This window comes from Symphalangus syndactylus, chromosome 21, assembly GCF_028878055.3.
Source record: "Symphalangus syndactylus isolate Jambi chromosome 21, NHGRI_mSymSyn1-v2.1_pri, whole genome shotgun sequence".
Taxonomy (NCBI): Eukaryota; Metazoa; Chordata; class Mammalia; order Primates; family Hylobatidae; genus Symphalangus; species Symphalangus syndactylus.
Window position 1 is genome coordinate 31,105,750 of NC_072443.2, and position 10,885 is coordinate 31,116,634.

The window sequence follows — 10,885 nt, forward strand, 5'->3', positions numbered from 1 at the left end:
TGTGATCCTGTGGTCCTCAATTGAGGTAATTTTGCACCTCTCCTTTTTCCCCCAACCCTCACCACCACCCCTCCTCCCTCAACCCCCCAACCACACCGTTTGGGTTTGGCAGTGTCTGGAGGCATCGTTGGTTGTCACAACTGGGGGAGGGGGTTGCTACTGGCATTTAATGGGTAAAGGCCAGGGATGCTGCTAAATAGTGATGGTTTAGCACAGGACACCCCACCCCACCCCGTCACCCCCACCTTACGGGTACAGACAGCAAAAACTCATCCTGCCCAAAATGTCAATAGCGCCGGGTTGAGAAACCCTGATGTAGAACAATCCCTTATTCTTAGGGGATACATACTGAGATATTAGGCTGAATCACATGACATTGTCTCTTGCGTAGGTCAAGTGTCGGCAATATTTAAGGACGAAGGGTTATGACGTTCACAACAAACTCTCAAAATAATTAACAAGCCCTTCTGCCCCGGCTGCCCCGCGACCTAGGGGAACCGAGAAGGGCGCACTCGCACGGGGCGCAGAGGCCAACGCCGAGCCTGCGCGGTGGGAGGCGCTGAGAACTCACTGCGCACGCGCCGATCGGCTGGCCGCACCCACGCGGCGCAGCTCCCAAAGTTGCAGACAGCCCGGCGAACCGCGCAATGCGCTTCTTCTGCCCGCCGCAGAGAAAAGGAAAGAAAACTCCGCAGGGGCTCCGTTGGCTTCTCCACGAGTGACAACCATGCTTTCCCAGATAGAAGACCGGAGCCCTGCTCCTTTGCGATCCGCCGAGGGCTGCAGAGAGCGTCCTCATCCATTTGGGCACCCCTGCCCAGGAAGAGCCCGGCCATCCCTTTCCAGACTGGATCCTTCAGAGGTGAATTTTTTTCGGTGGATTCCGATTTGCTCCGTCTGACCAGCCTAGGCAATCCAGCATCGCGTGGTACCAGTGCCGCTGGGCACACTCGCTTCACTCCGGCTCCGCCTCGCCAGCAAGCGCATTCCCAGGTAAAAATTTTAAATACCTTAGAATTCTTCTGCCTAGAGTCTCTAATCAAGAAGTTTACCCACTTTTTCTGTAAGGAGCCAGAAAGCAGATACTCTAGAATTTGGGCCTGGAACTGTCTCTGTAGCGTATTCGTCTTTGTTTTGACAATGTAAAAACCACTCTTAGCTGCTGGCCTTACAAAAATAGAATCATGAGGACTGTGAAGATTAGAACCTAATCACTAATTCACCCAGCACAGAGGCTACAGCGCCAGTGAGTCCTCCACCCCTTCCCAGGCCCGGCCATAGTTTTGCAGTTAGGACCCAGGTTTTGTGAGGACTGGGACCCACCCAGGTTTAGTTCACCGTCTCTTGAATCCCTCCCTGCACCTGCACCTCTGCTCCTTCCCCTAGGCCGGTGGCCCGTGGTGAGTTCCTGGCAGTCTCCTAGGCCACCAGGAAACACTCCGACCAACTGCCACGCCCTCCTTTGCTCCAAAATGACAAGCTCTTTTCATCTGGGAGCAAAAGCTGAAATCCCCACATTTGAACTAAATTAGTTTAGTGTAAAAGTAGTACAAGATTATCTCAGACAATAGTATTTTAATAGTATTTTTTTCTAGTGATAAATGTAATATATGTCTACCATAGTCATTTGGAAAATTCTGAGACGTATAGAGGAGAAAAGAAATTCTCCATAACCCTAACCCACAAAAAATAACTTTTGAAATGCTTGTGTATTTTTTAATTCTTTTTTAATGCATATTATAGGATAACTTACTGAACAATTGGATTTTTAGAAATATTTTTAACAAAACTTGTGTTGAAGTACAGCATACAAAAAAGTGTACAAATTACAAATACAGTTCAGTAAACTTTCAAAGATTAACACAGACATGTCCGGGCAACCACAACTTAGCTCAAGAAATTAACTAATAGTAGCATTCTTCATCCCCCTGTTAGTTTTGTGTATTCTGACATTTCACATGAAATGAATTACTTGGTAAATATTTTATAGTATTTGGTTTATTTCCCTTTATATTATATTTGAATTCATCCGTGTCCTTGCATGTAACAAGTCTTTTTTAAAATTTTATTCTATGCTGTATGAAATTCAGTTACATGAGTATACACAATTTATTCTTTCTACTGTTGTTTTTCTTAATTACAGATTTATTGAGATATAATTCACACACCATACAGTTCATCTACTTAAAGTGTGCGATTCAATGTGTACAATTCATTGCTTTCAGCATATTCACAGATATGTGCAACCATCACCACAGTCAATTTTAGAAAATTTTCATCACCTGGAAACTTCATACCCTTTAGCTATCACTCCCGCAACCCCACTTCCCTATCCTTTCTAGCCCCAAGCAACCACTAATTTTTCTCTCTATGGATTTGTCTATTCTGGACATTTCACAAAAATTGAACCATATGATATGAGGTCTTTTGTGACTGGTCCCTTATGCTGATACTTGACGTTCAAGTTCTTTCCAGGTTTGGAGCTATTACAGATAATACTTCCGTGAACGTTATTCTGTGAATCGGTTCACATAGATACACATTTCTATTGCGATACATATCTAAGTTATGCTCATAACCAGCTATAATTACAGTGCCAAGCAGTTTTTCAGATTTGCAGACCTGCCAGCATTGTATGATGAGAGTTCTCATTGTTCCACGTCCTCTCCAACATTTGGGGTTTATGTGGTTTTAATTTACATTTCTCGGATGACTAAAGATAAAGAGCATCTTTCATGTGATTATTGGCCACTTGGATATCCTCTTTAGTAAAGTGCCTTTTAGGCATTCACCCACTTTTCTGTTGGCTAATCTTCTTCTACTTGATGTGTATATTCTAGATAAGTGCTGCAAACAAACACCTTTTCCTAATTAAAGGCTTGCATTTTAACTCTCTCATTTTTAGATTTCGATAAAGGTAAATATTTTATTTTTATTGAGGTCTAACTTATCACTCTTTGTTCATGGTTAGTGCTTTCGCTAACCTGTAAGAAATCATTGTCTACCCCAAGGTGACAAGAGCATTCTCTTATGTTACCATCTGGAACCTTAAGTTTTTTCGTGGAACACTTAGATGTGCTAACTACCTAAAATTAATTTTGGCATGTGGTGTGAAGTGAGGACTAGTTTTTTTTGTTTTGTTTTTGTTTTTTTTTTTTTTTTTTTTTTAATGTAGCTATCCAACTGACCTAAGTTTTTCTTGGAAAAGAAAGTCTTTTTCCCACTGCTCTGCAACATCACCTTTGTCATAAATCAATAGAAACAGACCTACAGGTGTTGGAATCAGTAGAAAAGGAATTTTAAATATATTTATGGCTATTTTAAATTATTAAAGATTCTTACTAAGGGTAGATATGATAAATGAAGACGGGGAATTTCAAGAGAAATACAACTAATAGAAGAAGAACAAAATGGAACCCCTAGAACTGAAAAATATAGTAACTGAAATTATTTGATGGGATTATCAGTAGATTGGACATACAGTAAGGAGAATCAGGAAGCTTAAAGATAGGTCAATAAGAGGGCCAGGTACAGTGGCTCACACCTGTAGTCCCAGCACTTTGGGAAGCCTAGGCGAATGAATCATTTGAGGTCAGAGGTCAGAAGTTTGAGACCAGCCAGGCCAACATGGTGAAACCCCATCTTTACTAAAAATACAAAAATTAGTTGAGTGTGGTGGTGCACACCTGTAATCCCATCTGCTTGGGAGGCTGAGGCTGGAAAATTGCTTGAACTGGGGAAATGGAGGCTGCAGTGAGCTGAGATTGCGCCATTGCACTCCACCTGGGCTACAGAGTGAGACTCCATCTCAAAAAAAAAAGAGATAAATCAATAGAAATCATCCAAATTTAAAGTGCACTGAGGAAAAAACGTTTATGATAAACAGAACATCAGTGACCCATGAAATAATATCAAGACATCTAACTTACATGAAATTGGACTTTCAGAAGTCAAAGAGAGAAACTATCAGGCAGAAAAATACTTGAAAAAGTATTAGCAAAGGTTCCCCAAATTTGATCAAATATATTTATCCAGAATGTTTACTTGTTTAATGAAGAGTTGATCCCAGTAACCTATTTTGCCATTAATGGAGTTTAGAAGTTAGCATAAAAGGTTATAAAGTGTTACATCTCCATGAATGAGCAGCAGGGCATTTAAAAGTCATATTGAATGTAGAAAAAATACTTTGCCAGGTGGAAGGGTCCTGAGCATGGCTATTCTTTTAACATAAATGTTGCCTGCCCACTAACATTACCATCACCCCAATCACAGTAATGCCAAAATTCCTCACAATTTTTCAAAATATCCCATTGGTGCACAGTATGGCCCTGCATCCACTGAGAACCCTTCTCTCCTGTGATCTGCCACTGCCTCCCTGTTCCTTACCTTTCTAACCTCATCTTCTAATGCTTTATGTATCAAACCTCCCTGGCCTCCTTCCAGATCAGGGCTTTGGGGATTGCTTTTCCCTCTTCCAGAATGCTCCTGCCCCCAAATATTTATATAACTGACTCTTCCACAGGTCTTTGTTCCAATGTCATTTTTCTCAGTGAGACCTACCAATGAAACAAACCAAACAAAAAACTTGTACATTCTCTCAGCATCTGGATTAGTTTGCGGGGCTGCCATGGCAGAGCACCGCAGACCCAGTGGCTTAACCCTCAGAAAATTATTTTCTTAGCTCTGGAGACTAGAAGTCCAAGATCAAGATGGCAGCAGGTTTGATTTCTCCTGTGGCCTCTCTCCTTGGCTGGACATTGGCCACTTTCTCTCTGTGTCCTCTCATGGTTTGTCCTCTGTGCATGAGTGCCCCTGGTGTCTCTCTGCATGCCCAAATTTTATCTTATACAGACAGCATTTAGATTGGATTAGGGCCCATCCAAAGGGCCTCATTTTAACTTAATTGCCTCCTTAAAAACCTTTTCTACAAATATAGTTACCTTATGAGGTACTAGGGGTTAGGCCTTCAACATATGAATTTTGGGGGTACATAATTCAGGCCATACACTATCTCTTGTTTATTTTCATCTGTCACCCACCCCCCCCCCGACCTTTTTCTTTTTTTTTAGATGGAGTCTCACTCTGTCGCCCAGACTGGAGTGCAGTGAAGCAATCTCAGCTCACTGCAACCTCCACCCTCCCGGGTTCAAGTAATTCTCCTGCCTCAGCCTCCTGAGTAGCTAGGATTACAGGCATACGCCATCATACCTGGCTGTAGCCCTTATTTTAAATTCAATGTACTGTAGTGATTTACTTGGTTTATTGTCTTAACTTTCTGTTCCACTGGAATACAGGTTCAATAAGAGAGGGATTTTAATCAATTGTGTTCTCTGAAGTGTCTTCAGAACCAAATGAGTAAAAAATTATCATTGTTAACGTTTTCACTTCATGCTAGCATATGGGCAATCTCAATTTATTTCTAATAACTCCCTGTATCTTTCAGAGCATTCCTTCATGAGTGAAGAAAGCCCTGATAGTGTTCCAGTAATTTATATTTTTTATGTTTGAATTTCTTAACAAAAAGAATTATACCACTAAAAGATCCAGCTTTTTTTGTTTGTTTTACTTTTTGAAAAAAAATTTATATTGTTAATAGAGACAGGGTCTCACCGTGTTGCCCAGGCTGGTCTTGAACTCCTGGACTCAAGTGATCCACCCTCCACGGCCTTCCAAAGTGCTGGGAGTACAGGTGTGAGCCACTACGCCCAGCCAAGATCCAGCTTTTTTACCAGGAAAATAAGAAATTTAATACGCTTGTTTCCAAAGCAACAAAAGCTTTGCATGATTAAGTAGACTGAGGGCTCTTCCATATTAGACGAAAATATCCAGCCAAATTGCTGAGGACTCCCTCAGACAGAAAAAAAAAATGTTTAGAGCCATCCTCACAAAGAAATTTGCCTGTTTAATTATAACCTAATTATGACAACTTTTTTTTCTTTAGGTGGTCAGGCTCAGGATGGACCATGAGCTTTCAAAAAGGAAAAAGGTGGAAATCCTCAACTATGCTGCCATCTGAATAAGTGTTTCTTTGCAGATGCACAGAGTCAAGGAAAATTACATCCCTGCATTATGTAATGTACCAACAACGCACTTACCCACTGTTTTAATCTAGGTTATTCTTGAAAGCAGAGCCTGAGACAAAGGTAGACACATTCTATTCATGAGTCTAACACCCAGGAGCAGGAATGAGAGATAGGGGAGTGAACATGGGGAAAAGGGAAAGTAAGTCCAAGCAAAACCAGATACTGCTCTTATCAAGTGGTCCACCCCTATTAATGGCTACATAATGCAGAACTTTCTCAGGATTCTTCTTAAACTTTATCTCAGAACTGCCTGCCTCAGGGAGAAAGGAGAAGTACTTCTCCATCAGCAGCCACCTCCTGTGTGTTGAGGGCTGCTCCTTTGGGGCATTAACCCACCGCCCCCACCACCCCATCCCTCTGGGCTGCAAAGAGCTAGCTGACAGCCCAGCTGGTACCTTAGCTCACACATTGCTGCATCAGAGGTCTTAAGACAGGAAGCTAGACTCTTGGTGCATGCTCGAAGTGAGACAGTGTCAGCACAGAGCAGGGTAAAATCTTCCGTAACTGTTCGCCAGAGCTATGACTGGAATCAGAGGTTGAAAAGATGTGAGACTGTACCCAAGAAGCATCTTATAAGCCTACGTAACATACTGTTAGACTCATCGAAATCTGTTTCCCTCCTTCTTTATAATCAAAACTTCAGTGTCCAGAATAAGGTTGGCAGAAGGGTTAAATAGGAAAGTTAAATGTATTAGAAGGTGTACATTTATAAGTTTTAATCTTGAGTCGTGTTCAAGGAGAAAGTGACATTGGAACTCGGAAAATTAAAAAAATGATTCTACTTGAAAACTTTGACCATTGCATAGAAATATTAGCTATCGTCTAATCTTTTGTAATCTCAGAAACAATCGTGAATTGTTTGGTGAAAAATGAAAAAACAAAATTAACCATTTCTTATGTCTCCATGACCTTTATAGACCAATGTCACTAACTTTTCCTAAGATAATTGTTTCCTACTGTCAAATAGCTCTAGTGATATAAATCTTAACAACCAATGAAGGGAAAACTGGTAGAAACATAGGAAGAAAAATACTGGGATAATTTTCATCACATAAAGTGTTGGCATTAACATTGGTTAGAATAGGGAAGAAACTGCATGACTTGACTGGGCATTCCTGTATGTTGTATGAGGCCCTATCTTAACAGAAATAGTGATTTCATCATCATCCTCTCTTATTTGGTCTTGAATTGCCACCAATAGGATAAAACCTTTGAATTATTTAACTCAATATATGTTAAGTTTCTACTATGTGCTATGTATTGATACTATAAATATGAATAAGACATAAAATATTACATTCAAAAACATCAGAATACATGTTCTTTTAAAGTATACCCCAAAACACTTACCACATGTTCTGGGGCACATGTTAGGCTGGATCACAAATCAAGTCTCAAGAAATTTTTAAAAGATTGAAATCATATAGAGTATGAATTAAACCAGAAATCAAGTACATAAAGGTAACAAAAAATTTCCTAAATGCATTAAGGAACATACACCTCATGACCCATGAGTCAAAAAATAAATCACAGCAAAATTGCAAAAATATTTTGAAATGAATTTTAAAGAAAATACTTAGCATATTAAATACTTAGCATATTAAAGCTCTAAGTACATATGTTAGAAATTTTACCGAAAGGTTGGCTATCAGTGTTTCCAGAAGCCAGGGAAAAAGTTTATACAACCAGATCACTGAGGCAGGGAAACAAAGTGAGACCTCCGATCGCCCTGCCTTTCCGAGGTGAGCACTCTGGATCCCATCGCAGGAGATCAGAGTCTTGCTGAGTTGAGGAGGGGAAGATTGGAGTTGAGACTGAGATAGCTTGAATTTTCAGGACAAAGTATCAACAAGGAGGAAGGTAGACAAAGAAAAAAATCCAGAAATCTACGTAGAGACCCCATTGTGTACATTGTGGAACACTAAGCCTAACAATTCTCAGAATTCCCGTGAGATTGGGAAATAGCCAATTTCTACCAGCCACAGTGGAGAGTCCTGACTGAAAACCAGGCATTCGCTAAAGATCCCAGAAAGGTTACGTGTTACATAAGCAGGGCTAAACCATCCTGACTAAAAACTACACTGCACTTGCTCCCCACCCACACAAAAAGCTTAAAAACAAGCCTCAATAGTATAAAGCTGATCTGTAAGTAACTAAACTACCTGCCAGAACAAAGTCCAAATTTATTAGTTCCAGTCCTCCAAAAAAAAACACATGTAAAGACAGGATTAGATTTACAAGACATTTATTTGGGGAAAAAAAAGAATGCCTGAGGATTTAAATAGAGAGGAAGCCAGAGAGACAGAGTCCTCAGAATACATAAAATTTCTAGCCTCCATGGAGGTGTGATGGTTAATTTTATGCATGTCAACTTCACTGGGCCACAGGATGCCCCATATCTGATCGAACATTATTTCTGGTTGTGTTCATGAAGCTTTTTCTGGAAGAAATTCCCATTTAAATTGATGGACTGAATAAAGCAGATTTCAGTCCCCAGTGTGGATGGGCTTGATCCAGTCTTCTAAGGACCCAAATAAAATACGTGGAGGAAGCTTGAATTTTCTGCCTGACTGTGGCGCTGGGACACCTATCTTCTCCTGCCCTTGAACTGAGACAGACACCATCAATGCTGCTGGTTCTCAGACCTTCGGACAGCAGATTGGGGGCCTTCTCAGCCTCCATTATTGTGTGAGCCAATTTCTTATAATAAATAAGGATTTATTTATTGATAAATCCTTGTAGATTGATTATAAATCCTTATAGATTGATTGATAGATCCATAGGTGTTATTGATCCTGTTACTCTGGAGAACCCTGACTAATACAGAAGGACAGAGGAAAGAAAGGAGGGTTGAGTAGCAGAAAGCTTAGGCTGTAGCACAATTCCGATAAAGTTTAAGGTCAGCTGACGAAGGACACTCAAACCAAAGTTGCCCATTGGAGGAGCCCCCTACCTCAGGAATAGGCCTACATTATTAGTATACCTTCTTCATTCAGTGATTGTTATTCTTATGGAAACAACCCATGGGAAATGTAGCCTTGGCACGACTATATCAATGGATTCAGAGAGCAGTAGCGGGGACCCCCCAGTCAATCACGTTCCACAGCAAGAGATCTCAGTGGTGCATTTCCACCGCTGGCTCAGTCCACTCCTTGGGCTGCACAGCTCTATTCAGGCCTAGCTGCCAGGAAGATTACTAGGTGTCATTGTCAACTCAGGCTCTGTGCCCAGTAAACCTGGAAATCCAGTAAATCTGGATATTCTTCCTTGCCAGCATATAGTCATAAATCTATTTGGGGAAGAACTTGCCGTTTCATCGAAGTATGTACATGTATAGCAGCGTTCTTCCTCCTAGTGACCTGTGACCTAGTAACCCAGCCGCCTATGAGTTCTTCCATCTGTGGGTTCCTTACCTGAAAAGTGCTTCAGGTCTAGGAACTGAGAAAGGGATTGTGACGTGTCAATGGAGCCAGTGCGGTTCCATTCGTGCCTTATTTGGTTATAGGCGTTAAGCAGCATTCTTGTTAGATGCCCATCTATTTTGCCTATAGGGGTGTTACTTTCAATTAATTATCTCCTAAACACCCTGTGAATCAAACCCCCTTAACTACCCCTCCAGTTTCACCAGTTGTTATAGTAATTATGGCTTCTTGACTTTTGGTAGTTAAGCACTAGTCCTCCAGAGCCCTCTATTACTTGAGGGTCCATTACCCCTGAATCATATTAACAATCCCAGCTCTGTGACCACCTCATTTACCATCAGCCCTGGTCTAAAGAGTAAAGCCACTACTGCACTTAGTGATACTGGTACCTTCTCACAGGCTCATTCTTGGTGGCCTTAGTGAATTGTCACTCTTTCATGACATATTCATCACAGTATATCCATCACATATTCATTCATCTGATCCTTATGAAGGTGTGATGGTTAATTTCATCACAGTACATACATGCCATTGTATAGCAGGTCCTTAACTAATATAGCAACACCAAAGTTTTCAGGCAGAACTGATAACACCCTGTTGAAGGGCAGGCAAGCCCAGAGCAAACCATCTATATGCAGTTCTTTTAACAGCCTGCAAGGCACTGTAAGATTAGGGAGACTTTTATCGAATTATGTTCTGGGGAAAACAAGTTCCATAGGATATGAACTGATGTCAGGAGAAAAATTAAATTAGAAATTTGCTTCAGTGCCAGATTCTCAAAGCCATTCGTATGTGAATGTTTAGTGCAACTCTCCAAAAGAGATGATTTGATGTGTTCCATGTGGCAGTAGTATGATGTGCAACCCAGATCCCCCTTCAAAGAACGGCTTGCACCCCACTTGCTGGGTGTAATGTCAGCAGGCAGCCTGCAGCTGTCAGCCCTTTTCAGGAATTGGCATAGCTGTAGAAAACCACTTCACCTAAGGTCACACTTTTTTGTGGAGTGGCCCATAGCCAAGGATTGATCAGTGTGGAGATACAAAGTTGTTCTCTTGCCCATCTGAGGACATCTCTGAGGGCCGTTTTAACTACAGAGCTCCCTGTGGGGTTGGCCAAGGCTGTTGTTGGACCTACATTATAATTCATCTTCTCCCTCTACCCAATTCCGCTTCTCTCTCTGTTTTAACAAATGTTTGGCAAAAGGCACTTCTTAATAAATATCCTGCAATTAAAGTATATCTCAGAATCTGCATCCTGGAGAATGCTGTCTGAGACACCCCACTTTCTAATTTTGTTTACCCATCAAAGCCCATCCCCCCACCTTTTTTTTTTTTTTTAATTGATGGAGGCTTGTTCTCTCATCTGGAAGGGAGTGCAATG

At 41.2% G+C, this 10,885-nt stretch overlaps 1 long non-coding RNA gene across 1 annotated transcript; it reads left to right on the plus strand.

Moving 5' to 3' along the window:
- The first annotated feature begins 368 nt into the window (after positions 1-368).
- On the plus strand, positions 369-8,812 carry LOC129471584 (uncharacterized). Its single transcript, XR_008653649.2, has 2 exons — positions 369-993; positions 5,942-8,812. It is a non-coding gene; the product is annotated as an uncharacterized lncRNA (long non-coding RNA).
- Positions 8,813-10,885: the final 2,073 nt, after the last annotated feature.